Here is a 9,767-nt window from a genome sequence, read left to right as displayed (position 1 = left end):
ATCTGTCGTCTTGAATTTGAGGTTGTTTTCTACGACAATGAAATTCATCATTGCATAGACATTTCCTTGTTCAAGCAATGGCTTCATTGTGGATATTGCAGTGTTTTGAATGCTTGCATGGACTCGGATTCCCTACATACGAAAATATATATGTCAGTAAAAATTCATATCAAAACTGGAATAATAACAAAAACATTGAATTCACCTCTTTGTCGTGAAAAACACATTCATGCGTTAGTACTTCGTTGTTGTTTTGATGTTGTGGTACGTCGTAATTCCGAATCAAGCGAAGTTGTAGAGCAATTCTACTCTTTCCCAGCTACAAATCCTTCACCGCACCAAATAAAGGAGGCATGTTTGAAGTGAGAGTGATGATGAATAGAATGAATAGAATTCGAATGATGTTGAAATGTAAAGTTGTATCTGCATGAAATGAAATACGTATGTATATATAGTGAAATTGGCAAAGTGATTGTTATGCTGTAAAGAGGAAGTAACTGCATGCAGAAGTGGAGTAGTGGTTGAGATTATATCATGGCTCTCATGGGTCACGTTCCAGCTGCCATGTAGATTTTATGAATGCCACATAATTTATCTGAATTATTGGTTTATGTTAATATGACATTTGTTTTAATTATTTTAATTATCATAAATTTAATTTATATTTAAAGTGGGTCAATCAGACGGTTATTGGGTTAGTGAGGTTAGACAAACATATAAGCTGACGGTTTTTTGGGTTAGTGGGGTGCAATTTTTTTTTTTTTTTAAATAGTCAGTTTAAATAGTTTTAAACATATAATAATGTATATACGTATGGAATATGTTAATATGACCGTTGCATTAAATATGGCGCCAATTTTAAAGCTGAAAAATTGGTCTTTCATATGTAGATAGATTGTCTTTATCTCTATCTTTTTAGGGTGTTTTTCACTGTATAATAATAAAATCTTTTGTTCTGGTGACTTTTACTATCTAAACTCTCGGTTTTCAATATCCTTTTTTTTTTTTGACTTGGGGGAGTTGGGGAGGGGGAGCAGTGGGGTTTGAACCCGGGACCTCACTGTTCACACACAGGAGGTCGCACCGCTTGGTGTCCCCTTGGGGACTTCAATATCCCTTTTTTAATAAATTATTAGTAGCATGATTTAACTGAACGCAAACACAACACAAATTTTTACTAGTTTTTATGACATTTAAGTTTGAATATTGTATTACGGAATACTTTAGTTAAGAATATTTAATGTTCACAAATGTTACGAAATAAAGTATAAAATAATTACAAAAATATTTGCATGGGTTGACATAACAATAAAATGGTTAAATCTTGATGTCAAATATCTCAAATTCGAATGAATCGAATCCAGCATAGCGTCACCTTTAAATTTTGATTTAATGGTTGAATTTTTTGTTCACCTAAAATTGAGTATTTTGTACTCCTATTGAGGAAAAATTTGCCATAATTCTTTTTTTCATTTCGTCCATAAAAATTATCACTTTCATTTATAGTAGTAGGGGATGAAGTGAGTATATATTTTCATGAGAGTGGGTGTTTTCCACATATAACTTCGATTAAGTATTTTTGATTTTGACCCATCTTTTATTATAGCTGGTAGTACCAAATTTATGTGGAGCCATATATATATGTGAGAGAAGGCTCGGCTAATTAATAATCATTGTGAAAGAGTTCATGTTTATTTATAATTTTGGTCTCATAACCCATCACAATTAGGTCTTGTGCTCAAAATCTTACCAGAATTGCCGTCGATTCAAGCAATCTTGATTGGTGATGATTGTCATGTTTGAAAAGATTGATTCACATTTCCTTGTTATATTGCTTGAGTAATCAACATTGTTCCTTTTATTTTCCCTTTTATTATGCGTTATCATTGATGGAAAATGGTAATATATATATATACATATATATAGAAAAAGTATATATCTATTTTTTCATGTTTTTCACTCTTTTCATATGTTCTGTAGAGTGGAAATTTTCCTCTGAGCTGGAAATAAAATTTTGATTATTTTTCCCCCTCCTCATTTTCACTTCAATTCGTGCTAAAATCTTCTCATGTTTTCCACTTTAGAGAACATGAGATTAAAAAAAAGTACTTTGATAATGAAAATTAGTGCATTCCCCTTGATGATTGGAAGACATGTATTTCACATTTTTATACTCCTTTCCCATGATCATTAGAGTAAATAATTTTCCGGGCATGATAGAAATTTTTTCGGGCAAGTCTTTATTTTCGCTCTAATTCATAATAATAATATTATCATGAGGTATTAGCATGATAATATATTATCTTATTTTTCCATCATGGAGAGCATGAGATAAAAAAAGTAGGAACCACTAAAATATGATAAAAAGAATTAATTAGGAAAAAGAACCCAGTCTCAGATTCCATATCAATCAAATGTATATACTTAGGGCTGGTAAATCGGTGTCGGTTTTTCGGTTAAAACCGTAACCGAACCGAAAAAACCGGTTATCGGTTAACCGATAACCGGTTTTTACCGGTTCGGTTCGGTTATCGGTTAGTATATTTCCAGTTAATCGGTTAATCGGTTTAACCGGTCGGTTAACCGGTTAAACCGATTAACCGGTTTATTTATTAAATTAATTAATTTATTTATATTTTGTATTACAAAGTACTCCTCTCGCTGCCTCCTTCTCGTCTGCCTCCACTCGACCACTCCAGGTGCAGTCTCCTTCCCGTCTGCCTTGCCTCCCTCCGGTCACCGGCGTCTCTTTCCACCGGCCACCGGCACCGGTGTATTCTCTCCAGCGCCGCCGCTGCACAAGAGATTTCAAGTTTTCAGAGTTTCCAACTCTGAAATCCTCTTCCCACCGGCTATCGCCGCCGTCTGCTACGAGCCAGCGCCGCCGTCTGGAACTAACCGGTGCCGCCGCTGCCCCCTAAGACAGTAGGCTAGTATTTCCTTCTCACTCTCACATTTGATGGATTAAAAAAAAAATGGATTCTGAAATGGATTCGGCCGTGTACGTGTTTGTGTTTGCTTCAGTTTATTGATTCAATAGTTAAGAGTTTATTTGTTCTAAGTTTCAAGTTCGGAGTGACCACAATTAAGTTTCACTTAGCATATGTTTCTATGACTAATTATCAAGCTAATCAAAGCTTTGATGGACTCTGAGACATGGTCAGCTTAGTAGAAAAGATGACTATTTTAATGACTATTTGCCACTTAGCATATGTTTCACTTAGGACTTAGCATATGTTTCTTTGATGAATATTTTAATGAATTAAATAGTCTTTGCTTGTATTTTCATAATGTTACTGCTATAGCAAATATATTTAGTTTCAAATAAAAGAATTGGTTTAGGATTTGAGATTAATGTTGGTATGGATCGGATGTGAAATGAGAAGAATTTGTGTTGTGGTAAAGAATTTGATATGTGAAATGAGATTAATGTTGGTATGTGAAATGAAATGAGAAGAATTCGGTAAATCTGTTTTTAGTATACTGCATAATATTTGTTTAATGATATAGTCACTCATATTTTAACCTGTTTCATTTTTTAGTTATGTGCTAGAGTCTCTCACTTACTAACTTCTTGTTTTCCTAGATTGAGAATTAATTTATTATCATTGTTCTTTTTTTTTAATATAAAATTTCAAGTATCCATAATATTTTTTTTGGTTCTAATTTATCACAAGTTATGATTTGGTGCAATGGATAAGGCCTCATTCCTTGTTTCAAATGTCAAGAGTTCAAATCCTATTGCACACATTCTACAAATTTGAATTTTTTTCAAAAAAAACCGGTTAATTTGATCAAATTGAGAAATTGTGTTGATTAATCGGTTTGACCGGTTTAACCGATTAACCGGCCGGTTAAACCGGACCGGTTAGTCGGTTAACCGGTCCAATAATCGGTTCGGTTATCGGTTAGGGAAATGGCCCTTAACCGGTTCCGGTTAACCGGTAAATCGGTTCGGTTTTAACCGAACCGACCGGTTTACCAGCCCTATATATACTATTAATGTTCAATGCTTAGTTTTACGTAAATACCTAGATTGTGGTATAAGTATATACAGTATATTTAACGATGTAAAAGTTGAGATGTTTTATGCAATTTAGAAATGATGGTTGAATTAGAATATGATAAAGTTGGAAGAGGCCTTGCTTTATGCTTGGTCCAATCCATTAAAGAATAAAGTGATTGAAGGCATATTCTGAATTTCCGAGAATTTTCTCTAAAGTAATCTCTTGAAGCATATGCTGGAATTCTAAAAGGAAATACTACAAGACAAGTAATTAATCATTCATTTGGATTAATAATGGTGACTGTAAAAAGTGATTCGGAATTAAGAGAGCGGTGGAACGTGACAAAATCCGCTGATTATATTATCTCAACGATTAAATGAAGATGTGGTCTTGGGTATATTTGGGATGTACTGTACATTCAGATTGATTTATATTTAGATCTTGACTCGCATCTTGATTCAAATTCGCATCCTGACTCAAATCGTATAAATGACATTATTCGGTTATACAAATGACACTGCATGTAATTGACACTATTCTGTTATACAAATGACACTACGTATAAATGACTCAATAACATTATAAATGATACCGTGTATAATTGACACTATTCGGAAATATAAATGACACTTTCTATAATCGACAGTACTATAAAATTGTAAATGACACTATAATATTTTAAATAACACTATAAGATTAAAAATGACATATATAACATTTTAAAATGTTACAGTGTCATTTATATAATTGAATAGTATCAATTAGAAGCAGTGTAATTTGTATAACTGAATAGTGCCATTTACACGATTTGGGTCAAGATGCGGATTTGGATTAGCACGCGGGTCAGGAGCTGGGTAACGGGTCAATCCGAGTGTACAGAAGATTTTGTGTTAAATGAATGAATAATAGTTTATAGCCGTATACATTGAGAAAAATATTTTCTCAATAATTGATAACGAGAAGATCTTACAACATTTTTTTTTAGAGCTGATCTTGCAACGTTTTCAATTGATGAGTATACATAAATTAATGAGAATAATTGATGTTTTCAATATCAGTTAATTCGGCAAGTATCTATTCTTAAATTATTTGTAGCGTATTGAATCTATTTAATGTATATGAAAATATTGATCTTTTTTATTACTGTCATGCTTGTTTTAAAAAAACATAAATAATCGTATGAACTGACCAATTTTTTTAACTCGTTGAGCTCCCTTAACGAAGATGCCTCGCTCAGCCACTGATTCTATTTGAAATCACAGCCTACCCACGCAAATAATATGTAGCTTAGTGAAATAAAGGATTCGATTATTGATGGATGGATTCTGACCTTTAGAATAAAGAAAAACGAAAAGAAGGGGCAACTAAATTTTTTATTCCATTTTATTGCAAAGTAGATTGAGATCGAAATATTGAATTGCCGTCGAGTGTAAACAAAAATGAATAGGTCATATTGGGATGTTCTACCGGTGAAATGAGTATTTTTGAAGATTAAATTTTTAAATTTAATTTTCACTAATAGTTTATATGGTTGTGCAGATTTTAGGATTGCTCTTTGCAAGAATTTGTTGGATTAAATTCTTAATTAATCCAATTAGTGGACAAATATATATATATATATATATATATATAATTAATGTAAATAAATACTATCATATTATGTATATATTAAATGTTATATTTATTATTTGTTGAGGGACCAAATAATAAATATGGATAACTTGAGAAGTTATAAATATGGGGTCTGGTCCCCGGGAAATCGTATCGTTCTGTATTCTTTTTCCCGTCAAAAGAAATACGCAAAAGAAGATACTGTATTCCTGGAAGATCAAATCTTCATACAGAATTCATCATGGCTTCAGGTTAGTGATTCTGGTTTAATTAATATCAGTTTATCATCATAGACTTTGTGGTAATTACATGAATTACTTCTTACAGAATTGTCTTTGTCTCTATCTTTTTTAAGGGTGCTTTTCACTGTATAATAATTAGAGATGTCAATCTGGCCAGCCCATTGGGTTTCGGGTTAATCGGGTGCGGGCTAATCGGGCTGGAGATTTTGTCGGGTTATAAATTTTCAACCCTAACCCTAAACGTTCGGGTTTCGGGCTAGCCCATCGGGCTAATCGGCTTAAATGCGTAAAATAAAATAGTCATTTGTATTTTATTATTTTTAATGATCTAATGTATAATGTATAAAATATACATAGAAATCAAAGATATATAGCAAGCATGAAATTCAAATATATAAGATATTGAAAAAAACATCAAGATTGCATAACATATAAAATAAGTTGGTAACAATAAAATGTCCAACTTTATTAACGAAAAAACAATAAAATATCCAACAATAGTTTGAATTCATAGAAGCAAAGTATCTAAAAAATACAGAAAAGTGAAATGATGAGACTTTATAATATTTTGTCATTTTTTTATTTTTATATCTAAATATTTAATATTAAGTATTTGAATTTCGGGCTAGCCCATCGGGTTAGTCGAGCCGGCCCTATCGGATATCAGGCTATTCGGTTACGGGCTAATCGGATTGTAACTTTTATCGGGTTGAAAATATTCAACCCTAACCCTCTCGGGTGGCGGGTTAATCGGGCCAGCCCACGGGTTTCGGGCTAGATTAACATCCCTGATAATAATAAAAATTTTTGTTTTGATGACTTTTTGACTATCTAAACTCTCGGTTTTTAATATCCCTTCTTTAATAAATTAGTAGCATGATTTAATTGAACGCAAACACAACACAAAAACTTTCACTAGTTTTTATGACACATTTAAGTTTGAATATTGTATTAGGGAAAAATCTATGCTCTAGTTTAAGAGTGTTCAATGTTCACAAATGTTACGAAATAAATTATACCTTCCGTCCCACGAAGCATGGAATTTTTTTTGGCACGAGTTTTCAGAAGTTAGTAGTATTTTGTATGTTAAGTATGATAAGTAAAAAAAGTGAAAAAGTGAATAAAGAGAAAAAAAAAATTGCCAAATAAAGAAAGTGCTCAAACTTCGCGGGACAACTCGAAAAGGAATACTGCTCAAACTTCACGAGATAGAGGGAGTATAAAATAATTACAAAATTGTTTGCATGTGTTGACATAACAATAGAGTGGACCAAGTGGTTAAATCTTAATGTCAAATATCTTAGATTCGAGTCCAGCATGATGCGACTTTTAAATGTTTGTTTATTTAATAAAAAGAGAAGAAGCTAACTATAAATAAATAAATAAAATCTAATCACTAGCATAATCGGATGTCCAATACTTTCGATTTTAATTTTTTTTGTTTGAGCACAAAATGTCCAATACTTTCAAACTCAATAACTCAATGGTCAAAAATGTTAGATGGTTAAACGAAAAACACACACACAAACATTGTTTGAACGTCGAAATATTTTCCCTTTTTCTTTTCTAGGCAGAAACAGAGTATTTGATTGTTATGGAAAGGAGGTTGATGAATGAGAAGCAAAAACAAATTTGATATTGAGATTACAAAGTCCAATATCTAAATGAAATGATTGCAAATATCTGATTGAAATTAGCTGCCTTCACTTTTAATCTTCACCTATAATGCACGGATTCGCCGGAAATCACCACATTGCAGTATCCGATTCGCTCAAGGGTGCGATTCGCGTGCGATTCGCGTGGGATACGCACGGGATTCGCCACATGGCGAATCCCTCAAAAAAAAAAAAAAAAAAAATGGGTGCGCGAATCCGGTGCGCCAATCTCACGAATCCGGCGGTGGCGAGGGAGCGCGACTGCGTCTGAAGATGGAGGTTGAGCGCGGCGGCGTCTGAAGATGGACTTCGTCGAGGGAGCGTCTGGAAGTCGTCGAAGCTCAGCCCGGAGTTGGAGCGCCTGGAAGTCGTCGAGGGAGCGGTGGAGCGCCTGCCCCAGCTCATCCACCGTGATTGGGGAAAGAAAAGGGGGGGGGGAGGGAGTCGGTGGAGCGCCTGGAAGAGAAAGAAGGAAGAAAAAGAAAGAAAAGAGGGGGGTGGGGGAGTCGGTGGGGCTGGGTAAGGAAGAAAGAAGGAGGGAGGGAGAGAGAGAGTTTGTCGGCTGAGTGGGGGTGGGGTAGGTAGGGTTTAATTTTTTTTTTGGTTTTGATTTTTAAAGTATTTTTATTTAAATTTTTGTTTCTTTTTTTTAAAAATTTAAAATAGAATCGTATAAATGAGATTAAATGAAAATGAGGATTTAAGCAGCTTCTTATTACAAATTTTTATATATATATATATATATATATATATATATATATATTTGATTGGTTATATATAATAAAAATATATAATATAATAGACGTATCTGTCACGAATCGCACCCTATAATTTTTAAAAATCCGTATCCCTGCACCCGAATCGTATCGCTCCCGCACCCGCCCCCTCGCAATCTAGATCTTCACATAGTCTCTCAAGAAACTTGACAAATCAATTGTACTCATTTAAAAATAAAATAAAAAATGCTACACTAAATTAAGAACTTGACCACCAAAATGAGAAGAATACTTTAATTAACAAATTAATTTCCATTTCCAATGACAAGAAAAAATACCGAACAAAATGAAAACAAAAAAAAGTGAAAACATAGAATTGCAGAAATGGGATAAAAAATGGTAGGTAGATTCGGCAAATTTTTCTTGTCGGTTTATATGTTTTTCATCTTAATTTTTCTTCTCCGATTTTGTCTTCATTCTTAAAAAGCATACAGTTCGGTCAGATTTATATTTGGATCACGCTTCTTCTATTATATTCCCTCCATTCAAGAAAAGAACTTCCTAGCAGAGGGACTCACACGAGTATAAGAAAAAAGTTTATCGAGTGTATTGAAAATGAAGAAAAAGTTGTTGAGTATATTAGCAATGATGAAAGTTTTTTTTTTTTTGAGACAAGTGAAAAGTTATTTTAATTAGTATTGAGAGTGGTGGGTGTAGTCCAAAAATATGTATGAAGTTCATCTGTAAATGTCCCAAAAAGGAAAAATATGAAATTCTTTCGTGGACGGAGTGAGTATAGATTACGATAATATTAACTTTTAATCTTCTACTATTAATACATTAATAAGATTAATTACTTTTAAATACACAAAGTATATTTAAAATTTGATTTTTAATCAATAATACTTTTTAATCAATTAATACATAAACTTTAACTTTTTTGAAATTCAGCAAAAAATAAAATTCCGGTAACATATTATCCTACATCGACCCTAGAATTTTATTGCGTGGACGCCGAAATATTTCCTTCTTTTAGTATTCATCACAATTTTTTTGTTGATGATGAAGCGCAAGCTTCTCTTCCAATTAATAAGTCGAAAATTAATAGGTCGGGAGTTCGAGTCACCTAGGAGCCTAGAGTGTGAGTGTGTTTTTCTTTTCTTTGGTTGTAAGAATTAACAAAAAAAAAATAAAAAAAAAAAAAAAAATAATAATAATAATAATAATAATAATAATAATAATAATAATAATAATAATAATAATAATAATACTCCTGATTTTTTGAAAGGGAAAACAGAGAAATTATATTAAATCGATGGACAATATCTGTAAGTTAAATTGAAAAATCCGACTTTCAGATCATTACATTATCCGGTCAAGCAGCGAAATTCGCTAAACAATGAACAACTTAATTAACCTATCTACCGACTACCAACACGACAAACCTCTAAAACAATTCTCTCCTTAAGATGCACAAAAGTCTCATATTACCGCAATTAGTCCCGAATACCCTTTCCTCATCATGCACGGACGTCC

The sequence above is a fragment of the Salvia miltiorrhiza genome, chromosome 3 (genome assembly GCF_028751815.1).
Source record: "Salvia miltiorrhiza cultivar Shanhuang (shh) chromosome 3, IMPLAD_Smil_shh, whole genome shotgun sequence".
In the NCBI taxonomy this organism is placed as follows: domain Eukaryota; kingdom Viridiplantae; phylum Streptophyta; class Magnoliopsida; order Lamiales; family Lamiaceae; genus Salvia; species Salvia miltiorrhiza.
This window is presented reverse-complemented; position numbering follows the sequence as displayed.